Raw genomic sequence first — 18,328 nt, 5'->3', positions numbered from 1 at the left:
GCTACACGTTGTAGATCGCTGGGATATATAGGAAGTAGACACCAATGGGCTCCGCACAGAAGTTCTCAATGGGGTGACTTTTCAGGGATCAGGTAGACAGTACAGCCTTATGTTTACCAAGAGTAGTATATGGAGAACAGCCTCAACGCGTTTCGTCGTATAGACTTCGTCAGGAGGAGTTTTCTAGAACAGCACTTATTGCTGTCTTAAATAGCGGTGGCGGGCGCCATTTTGCGCATGCGCAGTACAGCGCGATTTTCGTGCATGCGCAGAACACACTTCCGGTTCGGCGCTTACACTGTATGTGTAAGAGGGAAGTGTAGTGCCTGTTATAAACAGGTATTTGGCCATAAAGGACACAGGAATGGTGTGTATAGAGGATATCTAAAGGTATATGCCCAAAAGGATGTATGGGCTGGGAAAAACACTTATAATCGATGGCGGTGGCCATCTTGGAATGGGGCAAAGTGTACAACAGTGGAGGGATAATAGATTATCACAAGTCAGCATGTGATTCTAAAGTCAGATGGCGGTGGCCATATTCAATCAGGGCAGGGGAGTAAGCTATAGTAGAGAACTCCTGGCAAATAGCCCAAGGTGCATAGATATAAATATGAATAACATTACATATCAGAAGTACAATATGACTAGGAAATATTCCTCTAGGGACTAAATATAACATACTTTAAAATCTATTTTTAAAAATAGAGATTCTGCAGGATATCCTGTAACAAGACAGGCATAACCGTGTGATTATGTAAATATATATGAAGTAAATACAATCCTTTTAGGCAGAATATATAATCAGCAGAGACACATACATAAAATTAACTGATAAAATATAGATAAATATATATAAAATAGATATAAGAACTAGAATAAAATAATTATAAATAATGTATAGGCATACAGGCATATATTATCATACAATCACTAATGTGTCAGTATGATGCTTCATAAAAAGATATATAAAGGTATCAGTCGTTAATAAATATGTCAATACAGTAGATTAAGAACTAATATAGTATAAGTCTGATAGACTTATAAAAAAGGTGCTATCTCATAACCTTCATTTAGCCCAGAGGGGCTCAATGTATTTAACTGGAAAATCCAGAATATTTCCCGTTTAGAGAGTTTGCCTTGGATGTCTCCACCACGTGGTCCTAATTGGACATGTTCAATAGCTTTGAATGAGATAAACCGTGGATCTGAGTTATGTTTTGTGAGAAAATGTCTGGATACTGAGTGGCTTTGAACTTTGTTTTTCATATTGCGTACATGCTCTTGTATTCTAAGTTTGAGGGGCCGTTTCGTTTTGCCTATATATTTCAGACCACAGGGGCATTCCAGTAGGTATATCACAGATGTTGTGATGCAATTTATATAATTTTTGATATTAAATTTCTTGCTATTGTCATGATTATAAAAAATCTTTCGGTCTTTATGTACAAATTGACAACATTACAATGGTTGCATTTGTGAAACCCAGTAGGAGCAGGAAAGGTTGTTGTGGTGGTAGCTTGATTTTCTCTTAACATACTGGGCGCTAGGATATCCTTAAGGTTTCTATTTTTTCTGAAGATAATATCAGGTCTTTCTGGTAAAATGTCTCTTAAAACAGGATCCATTCTCAGGATACCCCAATGTTTGGTAATAGAGGTTTGGATTCTTTTTTCTTCACAATTGTAGTTCGTAATAAATGGGATTTTGTCAATCTTATCTGTCTTATTCTTATATTGTAGTAACTCGGTTCTTTCTACCTGTAAGATTTTGTCGCTAGCCTCGTTAGTAAGTGAATCAGGGTAACCTCGGTTTCTAAATCTTTCAGCATATATGGAGAGTTGTTCTTGGCATTGGAGTTTGTTACTGCAATTTCTTTTAATCCTGTGGAATTGTGAATAAGGGATGTTGTCTTTCCACCTTTTTACATGTCCACTTTTGTAATGAAGATAACTGTTGGTATCTACAGTTTTAATGTAATTCTTTGTTTCTACTTTGGTATCTGTCCATGATAATACTAGATCCAGAAACTCAATGTGTTTTGTATGGTGGTTTGCAGTGAACTTGAGATTGTACTCATTTATACTGATATATGATAAAAAATTGTTGATTGATAACACGTCACCTTCCCATACTATTAGAATGTCATCAATGTATCTTTTATATATTTTGATGTTGTTAGAAAAGGGGTTAGAGTTCAAAACTGATTCTGTCTCCCAACATCCCATAACCAAGTTCGCGAAGCTCAGCGCGAAAATAGTTCCCATCGCAGTCCCGCAGGTTTGGATGAAATGTGTATTCAAAAATTTGAAGTAGTTATGTGTTAAAGTGAACAGTATAAGGTCACAGATAAAATTCTTGTGTTCAAGAGTAAGAGTAGTGTCTGCGTCTAAATTTTTTTTGGATGCTCTTATCCCCGTTTGATGTTCTATACATGTATACAAAGATTGAACGTCTATAGTTAGCCATATATACTTCGGGTTCCATTCAAAATCCTTGAATAAATTCAAAACACTCGTAGTGTCTTTAAGGTAGGAGTCTAATTGGGTGACATATTTTTTGAGAAATATATCTACATATTCTGAAGTATGTGCAGTGAGGGAGTTATATATTAGACACAACACAACAAACAGTGCGCACAGCAGAAAATATTCACAAAAAAGTTCACTATCGTGCCAGTTTGAGGTAGATATTAGTTCCACAAGAAATCCAACACCAGCAGATTTTTCTTCTGCGCGTCCTTCCCTTTTTACCACCCGATCTCCACGGGGAAATTGATGTTCTAATATATATATATATATATATATATATATATATATATATATATATATATATACACACACAAGTTAACCCGTGCATGATACTCATGCATTCTAGTCAAATCAAGCTACTTAAGGTGTTAAAAAGGTTCTTGTCATGCATTTGGGGCTAGGCCAGGCCTCCTCAGGGGAAGAGCGTAACTTCCCGACGTAAGCGCCCTTTTTTAACGTGGTTTTGTCCACATGTCACCACCTCATCATTCTTCTCCATCACCTCATCCTTCATCTTCATCGCCACATCCTTAATCTCCATCGTCTTACTGTTCTAAAACCTCTCGATACGCAACGTTTCTGCTAAACACCTTATCGCTGTGCTCAATCAGTCTTCCTTGAAGGGCACTATTCATAACCTGCACTTTCACATCACTGCTTCTCCGTACTTGTGAAAATGCGACATACAATTGTCCATGACCAAACACAGGCTCTGGTAAATAAATACCCACACGGTCAAGAGTTTGAGCCCTCAACTCGTAAATTTAGCCTTTACTACCCCTCCCACGGGGGGAAGGGGGGATGATGGGAGTTAACTGACTTCACTATTATAATTTTTTTGTCAAATAATGTCAGTATACCAAATTTCAGGTCAATTGGATGAGCCCTTTCTGAGAAAATAGTTTTTTCCACACACACACACACACACACACACACTAACACACTAACACACGCCGCTAGGCTTATATATATTAGATTAGTCAGGTCAAGCAATCTTGTAAAGAGGGTTTTGCTAAGCGATACCGCTGTTTTGCATGTTGTAAATGATGTCCAGCAAGTGCTTATGAGAGGCATAACAGTGGTTACTATAAACTATAAATGCTCAGACTCGGTTCCTCTGGAATTGAACACACCCGAACTTAGGGGATCCGAGTACCGAACCGACTTGGCTTGGTACTTTCGCATCTTTTCTGAAATCGAAAATGAGGCAAAACATCATCGTTACGTTGTCGGATCTCGGGAGTTTTGGAATCTATAAATACCGCCCTCCACGGCGATCTAGTGCCATTTGAAAGAGAGACACAGAAGGGGTAGCAAACTGTGTAGAGCAGTTGGTCAGCCAAGTAGATAGAAATGAAAGAGGAGGGGGTAGCAGCTCCATTGCTAATTCTCATTGCAGAAAAATACAAATACTAGTGCTGTCAGGGTTGGTGTAATTCTGCAGTCAAATTCTACTCTGTTATATAGGTAACACCCAAAGAGGAGTGCTCCATTGCTAAGAGTCATTGCAGAAATAGAAATTATAGGGCCTGCTGTGTTGGTCTAAATCTGCAGTTACATTTTACAGTACCATAGCTCACTCAGAAACAGGAGGGGTGGCAGAATTCAGTGCTGAAAAAGGTGAATGTTTACTGTAGAAAAGCATAAAATTGCCAGGATGCCATTCAACCCAAAATATTACCAGGCATACCAGCATCAGGTAGCTCCCTTCTCTTAGCTAGATTTCAGCACCTGCAATCTACACTGTCATCATATTCACCGTCATCATTGTGTACATCTTACTCAAACAATACTAATTCATCCCCGCTGCAATCCACCATCACAGAAGTCTGTGTACTTTGATGTAATTTCCGATAAATGGCCTTCCTCATGGAATTTGTAGTTCATTTTATGGCAGAGCTGTCACAATTTTTGGGCAATTCTTTTAGAGCAGAGCAAATGTCAAACTGTTGTGCTGACTCATCTGCATCACCACTGGGTGTCTTGGGAAAGCTAAGTTTTTTCCTAGAAGCAGTTGCCAGAGAAACTGAAGGAGGAGACGTCATTATAAGATGTTGATAGCTCTTTGATCCTGGCAAAGCAAATTAAGTACTTAATCTACAATTACAATATAGTTAGCGGATTTGTTTAGTTTAATTTCCTCCTTCTATTTCTCTAGCTGCTTCTCCAAAAGTATAATTTAGGCAATCACTTGACTCAAGCTAACTGTGTCTGCACTCTCTTCACAGGTGACTACTTTGCTGGACTAAAGTACATTCCCCCTCAAGTTCTAATCTTCTTGCAGCTGCTGCATTCTCCTACATGCTGTTGCACAATCCCGAAAATGACCCTACAGTTTTCGGGACACAGCATCTCCTGCATGTCATTGTATTTTTTTAAAAAATTCTGTACCACAAGTTGATTGTGTGAGCAAAACAGGAAATGTGATGGGATTCCCCCCGCTGTAATACTCTAACAATATTGGTGGCGTTATCAGAAATCACATATCCTCAGGAGAGTCCAAGCAGGATGAGCCATGTTGCAATGACATCCCTTAGTTTTTAAAACAGGTTGTCAGTGGTATTACCTCTGACCTGCGCCTTGTGTCGTGTCTGATAACCACCTCTCACTCCCGCCTTCGAGACTCCTCCCGTGCTGCTCCCCACTTATGGGATTCCCTACCACGCTCAATCAGACTTTCCCACAGCCTTCAAATCTTTAGATGTTCTTTGCAAACACATCTCTTTTTTAGAGGTGACCTTATCCTCGATAACACTATTGACACTAATAATAATATATATATATATATAATAACAATAATATGCCTTTAGTGAAGCCGCTGATACACAGAGTAGCCTGACTTAGAAAAATGTGACGTACTTGGGTACATGCTGCTGCTGTTCCTGCTGGTGAAGGAGAATCACCAATCCAGTTCCGCTTGTCCCCATATCTGTGGTTAAGTGTACAGTGGGTAGAATGGCATTTTGTAGCCAATAATTACATTTTTACTAACCTTCTGGTAGAGATGAGGAGTAGCTTTTCTAGTAAAATGGTGTCGTGATGGAATTTGGTAACGGGGACACAAGATATCAAGTAATTGTCTAACACCAGCTGCATTAATAGTGGATATTGTACGCAGATCTAATACTAGCATAGTCCCCTTGGCGTTTGTGATACGGTTTGCGACTGGGTGACAGCTTTCTTACTTTCTTCCTCTAGCAAAGGATTGTTTAACAGTAAGTTGTTGTAAACTACTAGTAGTCTTTTTCTGGGTTGAAGATCGACCCCCAGCAGCAGCAGCAGCAGCAGCAGCGGGACTAACGCTCAATAATTCTTCAGAGGATTCATGGCTAGTGGAGGAGTCATCTAGCCTTAGCAACTTGGATGCAGGACTAACTCCCATCACTTGGGAGGATATTGATGATGAAGGTGTTGTGGGGGGGGGTAGATTGCAGGTGCTGGGATCTAGATGAGAGAAGGGAGGTAGATGATGCTGGACTGCTTGCTGTTATTTTTTTAACATAAGTTTCTGATTTTCCCAACAGCTTTCCTTGAACTCGATTCAAATGCCGTAACATGGATGAGTATCCTAGATGGCTAAGGTCCCTACCTCTACTAACTGTGGCTTTACAAACGCTAGAAATCGCTAGACAACTGTTGTCAGGATTTGTGTAAAAATAATTGCACACATAAGAGGTGGATTTTTGGTCTTATGCCCAGGCATGACAACGGCCTTTTTCTTATCACTGGCAAGAACTGCTGCAATCTTTGTTTGGAAGTGTATGAAAATAATATTGTGACCTGTGAGGTGGTCAAAATTGACTGCAAATGACTTGAAATTAGTGTTATTGGGGTTAATAATAATGTAGGATCAAAAAAAGAGCAAAATTATGTGATTTTAGCATATTTTATCAATTTTTCTTTAAAAAGTAATTTTAGATAATATGACCTGCTTGGAGTACTCGAGTACCAGAGTTGAAAAAAGCTGCTTTAAAAAGAAAATGTCTGGATAGCATCACTATTTTCCAGAATCCTATATGAGCCCAGACATGCCAATAGTTCTTAATGAACCTTCCTATTTTGGTGACAGTTTTATTTTGTTTTGTTTATTTTTAGTGTAAGACAAGTATATTGTAAAAAGGCAGATTTGCAATATAGCACACCTATTATTTGACCATCATGAATGAAATATGCTCCCCACATATAGCAAATACCTCCCCTAAAAACTTAGCAACCATTGTGGAATACAAGACATCAGTAACTATAGTGACTGCCGCTCTATTCTAGTTGTGTATTATGTCGGACCTGTACAGCCAGTATTGTGGAATACCATTTGGTGCATACTCTAAATACTCTCTTGACATCAGCTTAGCAGTAATAGCCTGTTATCCAAATATTTAACTGCATGTCGGCTGTGATTATTCCTCATCCTGATTGTCCCCTATTTCTCATAGCAAAGTATTTCTGCTAAATTCTTTCCATTTCATTTTTTACTGATTGCTTAAACTTCACTTGATAGACTGTTGTACAATAAAAAAAAGATGTTCTATGTTCTAAACTATGAATGGCAATTTTACATTAATATCATCAATTAAGATTTGAGACTATGGGGTATATTTACTAAACTGCAGGTTTGAAAAAGTGGAGATGTTGCCTATAGCAATCACATATTCTATCTGTCATTTATTTAGCACATTCTACAAAATGACAGCTACAATCTGATTGGTTGCTATAGGCAACATCTCCAGTTTTTCAAGCGCACGGTTTCATAAATATACCCTTATATGTGAGTTTTAAAGTGTCACCTGAGTACAACTTTACATTAAACATGTCTGAACAGACAACATATAACTAAACTTATATTTACTGCGTGTTACAGTTGTATAGTTCATACTTGCCAAATCTCCCGGAATGTCCGGGAGACTCCCCAAATCTGGGTAGGTCTCCTGGACCCCCGGGAGAGCAGGCAAGTCTCCCGCATCCTGCAATTTGCTAGCCAAAATGACGCGATTTGCGGTGGATTTCATCATTTTGGCCCCACCCCCCCGACAAAAATAACGTTTCTGTCATGCGGGCGGGGTAAAAACGCAATTGACAGTGCTCCGCCCCTTCTGCCCTCCAGTCACGCCCCCTGTCCAGGATCTCCCAGACTTCACTATTAAAAAGTTAGCCATCTTCTGTGCATCAATGAATCTTTATGAGTATTAATGAGAGAGTGAACAGCCCAAGTACTGGCAGGAGCATGCTCAGTGTGCTCCTGAGGGACATTCTGTGACATCATCAAGCTACCAGCTTTCCATACATTGGCTCGGAATGATCACAAGCTTGTTATCATAGGAACTTCTGCGCACACCAACAGCTACATTTAAATAATGCCTGTCATTTATGACACATAAAAAGTGGGGCCCTATTTTATGCTTGATTTTGTTTTCTTACATCGGCATGTGAATTAATCTGTTAATATCCAGAGAAGGTGCTGGATGGCAATTTTTTTTCAGGAGCCTATTAGGAACATGTTAAAGAAGTAAAAAAATGTGGGTAGCCCAGTGATCCACCCAGGGCCAGATTAACCCGAGGTCTAACTGGGCTATAGCCCAGGGGCCTCGGGCATCCAGGGGGCCCTTCAAAGCCCGCAGCAGCATTATTGATCGGTCCGGGGGCGGGGGCGCCCCCAGCCCGATCAATGCTGCTGAGCACTGTCAGTCCAGTCCTCCGTCCCCGGCGCTCAGTACTCTGCTTACTGAGGAGATCTCGCGAGTGAACTCTCGCGAGATCTCCTCAGTAAGGAGCTTACAGCGCGCCGGGGACGGAGGACTGGACTGACAGGTAAGCGCTTTGGGGGGCCCTGACGGGGGCGGCGGGCGGCTCACAATGGGGGCCTCACGGGGGAATGGAGGCGCCCTTAGCCCAGGGGCCTCCATTCTCTTAATACGGCCCTGGACCCACCCAAGGTAGCCCACTATGGGCCTGGCCCAGGGGGCAGATGCCTCTCTGCCCTCCCAGCCCACAGGGTTTTGCCCTTGTGTGACCAGACTAATAGTCTATCCCATACTTGCCTAGTCTCCTGGAATGTTCGTCAGTCTCCTGAATTCCGGGGAATCTTCCTGGACACCTGGCAGAGTATGCCATCCTCCGGAACCAGCTTGCCTTTATTTCAATGTGAACTGGACCTTGGTGATTCAATGCAAGTCGTTTCATACAGGACACGCCCCCTGCTGCATGATAACGCATATCAAGTTGTTGTGCAGCACGGTGCGTGGCCGTGCTGTTGCGTATCACATTGTCAAGCCCCAGCACATGTCTCTTTAACCTCCCTTCCGGGATCTTCACCCAATTAGTGCAACTAAAATATTTAAAAAAATCCCTTACATATAATCAGTAATGAAATCTGGCCCACTAATTTATACATAAAATAATTTCCCCCCTGTGAGATAATTAATAATAATTTTGCCCCTCTAAACAAGAAATCATGATTACCCTCATAATTAAAACTTGTATTGTGCTTCCTGTTATGTTAACAATAGCCAGCAGTGGAAAGCTGATGTGTTTGCAAATCTCGTCTATACAAAGCGTGTTGAGTCTAGTGATTTTCACAGCGAGATCGCTGCAATTTGCAAAATCGCAGCTTCATATATATATATATATATATATGACAACTTGTATTATTAGAGTGGGAAAACGTCCTTATGGCATTTGTAGCATGACAATTTTGGCAAAATCACTTTACTGGTGATTTACTATCAAGTCGTACTTTCATATATCAGCGAGTTTAAACTCGCCTGCGAAAAAATAGCTGAAAATGCAAAATCGCAGCTTGATACATTTACTTCCTAGGGGTATATTTACTAAACTATAGCAACCAATCAGATTCTAGCTGTCATTTTGTAGACTGTACTAAATAAATGATAACTAGGGGCCTGAATCATTAAGGATCTTACATGAAAAAACAGTCAGTATTTAACTTATGTGCAAAACAGAATACTAATTTGCACCCCTTGCATTGTAACATGGTTTTGTCCAAGAGACTGAAATAAGAAGTTTCTCAAGTTAAGATCCTGTTGCTATAGGCAACATTTCCACATATTCAAACCTGCAGTTTAGTAAATATACCCCCTAGGGCTAGATTTACTAAGCTGCGGGTTTGAAAAAGTGGGGATGTTGCCTATAGCAACCAATCAGATTCTAGCTGTCATTTTGTAGAACGTACTAAATAAATGAAAGCTAGAATCTGATTGGTTGCTATAGGCAACATCCCCACTTTTTCAAACCCGCAGCTTAGTAAATCTAGCCCCTAGTGTCTAATTAGTTCTGCAGGTGAACACATTGGTAAACAATATATTTATTTATTTAATTTATATGGTTGGCCTATATTTAATACAGTTTCACCTATGACTGAACCTATAATATTGAGGTGGAAAAGGATAATTAATGTCCACAATTATGAACAGAGGTTGGTGGAGTTATGGAAGGATGAAAGAGTCAGAGGTGCCGTTTGCTCCACTTTCTACTATAAAGTGTTCCTATGGCACTCCTCTTTAGTTTCTCTATTGCTAGGTCTATTGTGTATAATTATTTTATTTCTTTACTTTTGTGAATAACATCCAGGAAGACGCACTGTGGTAATAGACTGATCGCATACCATAGTCCCTAATTTCCAAGTAAAGAGTTTTCTCTGGAAATATCTCCATTTTTGACCAACTGCACGTCAAAATTTCCCATAGTCTGCGTGTTAATTGCTATTCTTATTCTCTAGGTTTTAGAAGTTAACATTTATTTAAAAGTTTTATTTGAAATGCCAAACGTACACTATTATCAAGTTCAGTAAACATCACATGAAGACGACTGTAGAGCTCCAAGTTTCACTGAGACATCCATAACAGATGGGCCTGCTCAGTGGCAAATTATCCCTAGAAAATAATACTAAATGTTGGCAACTATGGTATAGTTAAAAAAAATAATTAGTGGCATGATCAGATCTAGCATAGAACAATGGAATGGGATCCTGAAGCTGTTTATGACATTAATGATTTTAAGAGACATTCACACATGAGGGTGTGTGCTGTTCCATCTATTAGTGATGCTGCTCACTGCAAGTTCCCAGACAGTAACAGTCCTATGAAAGTCTGCAGGTTAAGTGTTTGGCACTGTGAGAAATCCTGGTGTAATTATCACACAGGTGACGCTTCTTGCTCTTTTAGAAAGGCACCCGGGGCGAAGGAGAGGCTCACAATGTGGCGGTAGCTTGGAACAGAAAGCATATTGTATGCCCATTGCATAATCACATCCTACTTAATCTCTGATGTAAAGGGACGTGTAAGAACTGGTTCTCGTGTGGGTGAGCACAGGCTTTGCCATGTCTCAGAACAAATCAGGAGTAAATGGACATTTTCAAGTGTGTTTGTGATGTTGCAGTAAACAAAGGTACACACCATAGATCAAACAGACATGTCATTCACAAGTTATTGCTTTCCAATAGGAAATGGAGAGTGGGTGTGCGCTCAGTCAAGCCTATATTTGTGGAGAGACGGCATAGGCTGCAGACAACACTTTCTAATTAAATATGTTTTCCTTAAATTGCAGCTAGATTTGTATCTATACGTCTGCTGAGCATAACATAGCAGGTATATATAGTCATATAATTACTAATGGGGCTTGGTGGTGGTTTGCTCTCGGTGTACTAGGAAATAAGTAATTTTAAGGTAACTGTTACAATGTTTTCATGATTTTCATGCTTATCTCTGATTGCAGCAAGGACAACAGTACACCAGTAACGTTACCAGAGTACGTCACTCTCTGAGGAGGCCTCGCTGGTGTGATGTCTACTCTGTGTCAGGCTGTCACACCATGGTATACCCTGACAGATCTCTTGGCAGTGTGAGGCATCGTCTAACACCTGGAACCTCCATCTATCTACATGGAAGCTCCTCATCCCTGCAGAGCCTCAAGCTTCTCTATTCATAGAACATCTCTGACACTTAACAGCACTATGAGCATCTCTGGTCAAAAGGAGCAGCTTTGTGCAGCAGTGATATATGTGTATAAACTGGGATTTATCACATAAGTGTAGGGACACATTTTTATTAAGTGCTAAAAGATGGCTGCCAGCAAATGAAAGCAGATGTCTTAGATCTCCCTGAGTATATTGGAACGTTTAAGTCCAATTTCCAGGAACATATTGCTGCTGGGAAAATGCATCAATCTACATAGAGTATGGCATATTTGACAGATATAGGACAACATGGACAGGATCAGCACTTTTTCAGTTACCCTCAATAAATTCTATACATACATAATAAATATAAATTCAAGTCTTGGCTTCCATCATACAGAACAAGTAATATGTTACTTTATAATTCTGCCTTCTTTTTTTCTTTCTCTTACATACAGTTATATAATCAGGTTGGGTTTTATTATTCTGGTATAGTACAGAGCTCTGCCACTTGCATCTGATATAATTTTATCCAAAGAGCGTCTCTATGTCAGCAATAGGAAGACAAAGAGTGGTCATGGTTCCCATCTGCTGGTGTTGAAAGTGGCTTCAGTAACTCAGGCAACAGGCCCGATAGTTGAACTAGGCCTCACTGCTGGACCGCCAGGGATGTCCACTAGCACCAGGAAGATACAAGCCATGATTATTTCAGGACAAAATAACGGTTACTTGCTGTTTTCCCGCCCTCTCCTTCCTGCATCAGTACCCATAGGTCTTCATTGGAGTAAACAGGTCCATTTCCAGGGTTGTTCCCTCTTCATCTCCCTGCTATTGTACTTATAGGATTCCTTAAGTCATGCACTGATTGAGAGTAGGTTTCTGGTGTTTTCTATCTTATCTTGTATACTGCCTATCAGATTTTGACTGTTTAGATGCCATTTTTATTCCTTACATCACATTTATTTGAGCTGCATCTTTTTGGTGTTTGATTGTTTGCATTCTGCAGTTTCATCTATGAATGTGTGATTTTGTCTGGAGTTAGGGTAGTGCACTACGCCTAGTCATGCTTAGTTTAGTTGTGCAGCATAGCTGACCATATAGAGTGTTGTTGGGGCTTGTGTATACTAGTGTGGGTGGCATACACTACTCAGATAGATAGTCTAGGACTTTGAGGGAGGGCTGTTGCGTTTCACCCCTTTGCAGGACGTGCAAGTCAAGATGACAAACATCAATCAAAAGGAATTTGCACAATTTGTGTTGTGTATTTCATTCCTTGTTGCATTTTTCCTTCTTGGTTCAGTCCTTACAGGCATTGTTTACATATTCGAGCGTGTGAACTCTCTTAAGACGCATTTTGTAGTCCCTCGCTTCAGACTAGAACAAACTGAGACAATAGTGTTTGGAATGAGCTTTCAGTACCTGCTCCCAGACCTGCATCTCCACTCCGTTTGCTACATTTGTTCACTACATCAACTTGTGCTTCATTGACTCTGTCACAATCAGCACTCACCTGAGCCTGCGTGACGTGTGTGAAAAAGGGTTAATCAAAAACAACCACCTGGTCTGTCTAAAATGGTTAAATTCTTCCCTTTCTATGCCACACCCAAGCTTTGCCTTACCAATTATGCCACCACCAAGGTTGTTTGTGAAGAGCTGACACTCTTATTTAGGAAGCCTTAGGTTCTTCCTTAAAACTAATCTATCACAATTTATTTTTATCAGAGTTAACATAAACCACAATGTTCTTCCTGGTTTCAACTATGTAGCGTTTTGACCAAGCTGTTGCGTGAATTCGTAAGAACACAGAAGGCCTGATCCATTAAGGAGAGTGAGGCAAAAAAATGAGTACGTTTTTTGCTGCACAAAACCAAGTTGCAATGCAAAGGGGGCAAATTAGTTATTTAGTTTGCACCTAATTTAAATACTGTCTGTTTTTTCATGTAGCACACAAATAATTGATAGCTTATTTGTACACTGAAATTTAAGGTTGATCTAGAGCAGGGGTAGGCAACCCCCGGCACGCGTGCCAGACGTGGCACTTGGACCACTTCTTTCTGGCACTCCGGAGGGCTGCAGCTGCCTTACTAAAGCAACCAAAGATGGTCGAAATGCAACAGATCCATTTTGATAATCTTCAGCTGTTTTAATGAATCGGTTCCATGGTTCCCTTGTGGAACGAATGATGTGTGGATGTGCGTGCGGAGTCTCCAGAGAGTAAGTATGAGGCATAATATAAACTTGAAGCACAACTTTGTGGCACAATATAAAATGGGGGCACATCTATGCTGCGTAACATGAATGTTTATTTGTTGGTCTTTTTACTATTAACATTACCATGATATCAGCATGATAAAATAAGAAATACATATACATGCACACATACAACTGGCACTCCTGGGCTTGAAAAAAAAAATTCTGGCACACTGATAGAAAAAGGTTGCCAAGCCCTGATCTAGAGCATGCTGTACCTCAAACATAAATTTGTATTACATTTTACATTTGCATCCCTCTCCAAGGCAACATGCTTTTGCCAAGGTGGAAAGTTACTAATTTTTTTCTTTGCTTTCCTTAATGAATCAGGCCCACAGACTTGAACTTATTAAATCTGATTCATCAAGGTAATTAAAGATAAAAAAAATAGTAACTTTGCACCTTGCAAAACCATGTTGTATTGGAGGGGAAGGTAAATTTAAAATGTGAGGACAGATTTATAATTGGGGTAGGACATGCCCTAGATCAACTTTTAATGTCAGTGTAAAAATAAAGCTATCAAGTTTTTGCATCCTACATAAAAAAGCAGCCAGTATTTTCTTTATGTGCAAAATAATAAACTGTTTTGCACCTCATGCATTGTAACATGGTCCAGGAGAAAATTTACTAATTTTCTTGCTTTGCTCTCCTTAATCAATCAGGCTCATTAGGTGTAATTTAATATGGGAAATACATCTACAATGCTTAAGATAAAACAATTAACAAATGGCATACAAATATATAATGCAATGGTTTCTTGTAAAATAAAAAGGATAAAACACAGAATCGATAATTCCCATATGTGAAGAAATGTAGTATATCTAATGACTGATTGTTATTTTCTGTTGAATTTATGTATAAAACTGTGAATATTTTATGTAACCTTTCAAAGTGTATTTTGTTAATTGACCTGAGTCTTTCCTAGGCAAGTGTCAATGGTCTTGTGAAAGTAGCCAGGCCCAGAGACAGATAATATCTCTGAGTAGTTTGTGTATGCAGAGGAGTTAGACTTAGCCAGGCTGAACGAGCACACGTGAGAACTCAGGTCCTGTGAAACTGCCAGGTCTCAGGACATCCATAATTTACTTCGAAAGCCCTGTGTCATCCATCTAACTTAGGTGAAAAAGAAAATCCTAAGGTGGGGAATAAACAACCAACAAGAAATGGTTTAAAAATCCCTTGTATCAGTAGTATAGTGTTAATTTCTTTGAGGGGGTCTATCATGACTGAAATATGCCATTCTTCTCAATGTGTACTCTTCACAAGCCAATTCCTGAACTTGTAAGTAGGGACTCTGGTTTTTATTTCCTATTTTATTTTTTGAAACTTATTTGTGCAAGTTTTGTCTGTTTATTACCTTTTCATAAATGTAAGCCTTGGAAATATTTTTCAGATTAAACATATTTAATCTAGTGTATTCTCTGTGATTCTTTGTGAACTTACAAAGCCCAGGGAGGCTCATGCTACATGTTGTTATGTGCGTTTTATCGCTAACCAATAACGATTGTCGAACCTCGATTTGTGTTTCCAAAGCACAAAGATTTATTCGCAATAAGTAGAATAATATGCTCAAGCGAAGTAATAGTAAATACAGCCGTTACTTATCGCAGGCGCTCTGGATCCAGTGCAGTCATTCAATCCTGAAGTCTGGGGACAAGATGTATGCCCTCTGGATCACAAGCTGCTGCTTATATACACAATCAAATACAGTAATACAATGAAGATGGTATAGCTTGCATCTATTGGTCCGGGTCTCAGGAATGTCCAAGGGGTCGTCAATCATTGGCTGGTTCATCCTAAGGAATCCAAAGGAGGGGGTCATCTCTGCAGGGGGTATGCTCTGCTCTTCCCAGCAGGATTCCTTAGTCTTAAGTAGTTCATAATTCCCTATCATTCATAACTTGCGTATGCACTCTGCGATTCCCTCGCAGAGTGAACCAAACAGTAGGATATGTAACAAGGTTCATTATGATACCACTCATGATGTTATTCCTTCAACCCGTTCCGTGTATTTCACTAATATGCATGTAACTCTGATATAACATATAAATACTACTATATTTCGACATAACTGACTATGTGTTGCAACTACCATTAACGTGTACTATTTTATAAGTATGCGTGTTTGTGCAAATGTATGGTAAAAGACCAATTACTGTTGCTGCCACGTGTAGTGGCTGTGTACGCCCTTTCACGCCGTAGCGTGCCCTTCTACGTAGATGCGTACCATACGCATCTTTTCAGACAGCGACAACCAAGTTTGCTAGACTTTAATTGAAATGACTTTATCCAATTAGCTGACTTCGACAATGTGTAAATGATTTAAGTGTGAAACATTAATAAGTGGTTCTGGTGAACGTAAGGATACCATAATAAATCCTTCATGGTGGCAGAAAATTTGTATTCATTGCTAAGTGACTAAGGTGATGCTAGTCACAGCCAGCTGTTCAGATTCCTGTATCTGGGACAGGCTGGGCGTTCCTGACAACATATAATCAAGTTTCTGGTACTGGGAGAAGCAGAAAATGGGACACTCTTCAATATCAGATTGACTACTAAAAGTGAACGAAGCCGTAGAATTACAGTTTGGTTTTTAAAACCAAGCATGCAGGGCCCACAGCCCACCCTTCCTGTGATGTCAGAACTGAAAGATCTGTGTAAATGCAAATTAGGGTTTTATGACCATTGTGGACACAGCTTCTAAATCAGGTTTTAAGTGTCCCAACTTCTCACCAGAATGGCTTATAGACATGATTTTGCCTTCATACAACAGGTAATAAGTTTCTCTTCATCTGCATAACACACATGCCTCCGGTGAGTATGATATTGGAGAAAATGTAATATGATATTTTCCTGTGACCCTATTCAGCTTGAATTTGTCATTAACGTATAATCCGGTCTCCGCAGCATGTCTGAGTTTGAAGCATATCACTATCCTAAGAGACATTTCAAAGGCTTCCCTTTTGCACCATCTGAGGAAAATGGAGAAGTTTAACATAATCAAACACATTGATTTAACAGGTACTCCTAGTCATGTCTGTTATGAGCTGCGGCGGTCGCGGGCACCACCGCGACTTGCTTATCTCTGTCCCTGCCATCCCGGCCGTTTCCATGACGACCGGGACGTCACTTCTGGTTTTCGGCCTGACCGTTGCTAGGACAACGGCCTGGATGGATCTGTCAGATTATCGCGCCTGGCAATACAGGGCAGCCGGGCGCGTGCGCCGGGACTTCTATTAAGCCTGCGGGCTAATTAGGATTAATTATATTTATTAAGCTACATTTGGGGGCCTTATTATGTCATGCAATTGCCTGTCCCTGATTGGCTGTCTTGAGTATTTAAGGCATTGGCCTCCCTGCCTGTTATAGCATTTGATTCCATGTGGATTGCTGACCTGCTGTGTGCTGAGTTGCTGACTCCTGATTGATCTCCTGTTTTGGCCTTGGCTTGTTTTGGACCTACTAGAACTCTGATTGCCCTGACCTCTGCTAGTTACCTGGATATCCCTGTGTCACGGTTGTCCTGATAGAGCAATGAATCCCCGAACTCTGCAGGATGACTGAGCTCTCTCGCAGGCGTGGAGTCTAACGAGTAGGTGGTATTCACCAGGGACCCCCGCAAGGTATTATGGGCTTAGCGGCACCTATCCCACAAGTCACGGTCCCGAGAGAGAGTGAATGCAGCAGAGAGTTGAGGAGGAGCCAAACGGAGGCAGGAGGCTGAGGGTGGCACAATACAGAGACTAAGCATATAGAGAGAACAGTCACTGGGTCAGCGGGTTCATTGCTGGGAGAGAACCGACTGATACCGCATAGGTAGCTAGAGGTGGTTGCAGGGTAGACACAGGAACAGCGGTAGCTCAGAGAGGCAGCAGATGGTGAGAACCGAGGCTGACATGATACAGGTAACTCAAATGCTGGTAGAGGAGTCACTGGAACAGCGGGTTCAAATGCTGGAGTAGAGCAGGCTGATACCACGTAAGTAATTTGAGACAGCTGCAGAGAAGTCACAGGAACAGCGTTAGCTCAGAGAGGCAGCGGGAGGTGAGAACCGCGGCTGATACCACGTAAGTAACTTGGGACAGCTGCAGAGAAGTCACAGGAACAGCGGTAGCTCAGAGAGGCAGCAGATGGTGAGAACCGTGGCTGACACGATACAGGTAACTCAAATGATGGTAGAGAAGTCACTGGAACAGCGGGTTCAATGCTGGAGTAGAGCAGGCCGATACCACGATGAAAACAGAAGCCACATCCTAGAGCACAGGAAGTGAGCTGAAGAACAGACAATAGGCAGGTGTACCTGGGAGGTTTAAATAGCGCTCCATGACCCCGTGGCCAATGAGGGAAGAGAGGATCGCATATGCGATACAGCATATGCGCAGAGCAGGCTGCCAACGATACATGTGAGCAACTGATGCCAGCATTACTGCTTATGAGAAGAGGGTAATGGTACAGATGCCCACAAGTGGGACCGAGGCGTTACAGTACCACTTTCACTTTTTAAAGTGGCCACTGGATGCTTAGTTGGAACTTTGTGTGGAATCTTCGGAGTAAAGCGGGAGCATGGATTTCAGATGCGTTGACCCAAGAGCGCTCCTCGGGACCAAAGCCTTTCCAGTCTACCAGGTACTTGATGGCT

Source organism: Mixophyes fleayi, chromosome 3 (assembly GCF_038048845.1).
Source record: "Mixophyes fleayi isolate aMixFle1 chromosome 3, aMixFle1.hap1, whole genome shotgun sequence".
In the NCBI taxonomy this organism is placed as follows: domain Eukaryota; kingdom Metazoa; phylum Chordata; class Amphibia; order Anura; family Limnodynastidae; genus Mixophyes; species Mixophyes fleayi.
The sequence above is the reverse complement of the archived record's forward strand: the minus strand, read 5'-3'. Positions refer to the sequence as shown.